The sequence below is a fragment of the Elephantulus edwardii genome, unplaced genomic scaffold, assembly GCF_000299155.1.
Source record: "Elephantulus edwardii isolate Elephantulus edwardi_28Jun2011 unplaced genomic scaffold, EleEdw1.0 scaffold00198, whole genome shotgun sequence".
Classification (NCBI taxonomy): Eukaryota; Metazoa; Chordata; class Mammalia; order Macroscelidea; family Macroscelididae; genus Elephantulus; species Elephantulus edwardii.
In genome coordinates this window covers 1995764-1997131 of record NW_006399948.1, presented here as the reverse complement: position 1 = coordinate 1997131, position 1368 = coordinate 1995764, and the positions used below count along the sequence as shown (strand labels likewise).

At 41.2% G+C, this 1368-nt stretch overlaps 1 pseudogene; it reads left to right on the top strand.

Moving 5' to 3' along the window:
• The window catches only part of LOC102863846, an 11482-nt pseudogene that overhangs the window by 1786 nt on the left and 8328 nt on the right, over positions 1–1368 (top strand).

The following is a 1368-nucleotide window of genomic DNA, read 5'->3' as shown; positions in this document are numbered from 1 at the left end:
ATTCAGGATAAGAGTCAAACTAGAGACCTACAATGATGAGTCTCGAATCAAGGCCTCAGTGACAGATGTGAAGCCTGTGGACCACAGAGAATATGGCAGAAGACTGATTGCAAACATCAGGAAGAATGCCATGCAGTAACGTGAGAGATGCCGTGCTGACTGACTGGAGGTTGACAATAAAGAGTAGAAATGAAATTGATTTCTCCCCTCTCCACCCCCCCCATGTGACAGTGCTATAGGAGCTGCACACGCAGGGAGCCTCTGTAGAGTGGACTAAGCAGTTTCGTCTTTTATGTGTATCTTGGAACCCATGGGTGGGCAAAGGAAAGGACACTCCCATGGCTGTGATATGAAGCCGTGTCAGACCTCGGGGGTTGGTCAAGTGCCATGACACAGTCTCTCTCAGCTTTTTTGCCAATTTTATTAAAATTTCATTATCTTTAAGCAGGAATTATGTCACAAGTAATTGATGCGAAGTCTGCAGAGGGTGAAGTATATTATGTAACTAAGGTTGTACTTCCCCAGAGGTGACACCTTCACCACTCAAGTTCCTTGTGCAGGGAGAAAGCTGAGAACAGGTGGTCTGGAACCTGGATAGTTTAATGTGTCTTTCGAGAATTCAAAGGCGCTCTTTCTAGAGGTGCCACAGAGTTGTTAATGTCTGGAATGGCAATATGGTAGAATTATTAATCAAAGACATATCTCTTATATCTGAAGAATATCCTTCCTTCAGGGTTTAATAGACTGAGTCAGATGAGTCTGATATTAATAAAAATTGTCTCTTCTGAGGAAGGCTGATAAGCATTGACTTGCTGTCCCCTAGGGAAACCCAAGCAACTACAAAGCACCGCTTTAGTTTTCACTTCAATTAAAGTTGCATTTTTGGGCTGATGAGTGCACACTTTTTCTACCTGTACATATTTCTTACATTTGTATGTTTCGTTTCTTGGTTAAATAGAAAGTATTTGAAAAAGGGATGTCCTTTGTTTCTCTTCCTTTATTTTAATAAACAGTATATGCTATGAAAAAAAAAAAGAATATTAGAGATAGTGAGGATCGCGCAGAGTTCAGATCTCTTTTTCTTAGGGTTACCATGAGTTCTAAATAGCAACTAACAACAAAAACAGCAGTAGAAACAACATTGCCCAGCTCTCTCCTTTGGAGCCTTTGGTGGATTCAGACTGCAAGAGATGTGTGGTTTTAAGGTTAGCAGAGCAATTCCCAGAATTCCCTGATTTTGGATGGAGTCAGCCACTTATGGTAAAACCCGTAATTCATATATATACTCAACACTGGACCAATTGGCAGCATCAGGATGGATGGTGAAAAGATTGAGATTGTTCACGGCTTTAGTTTGTTTGGCTCCAC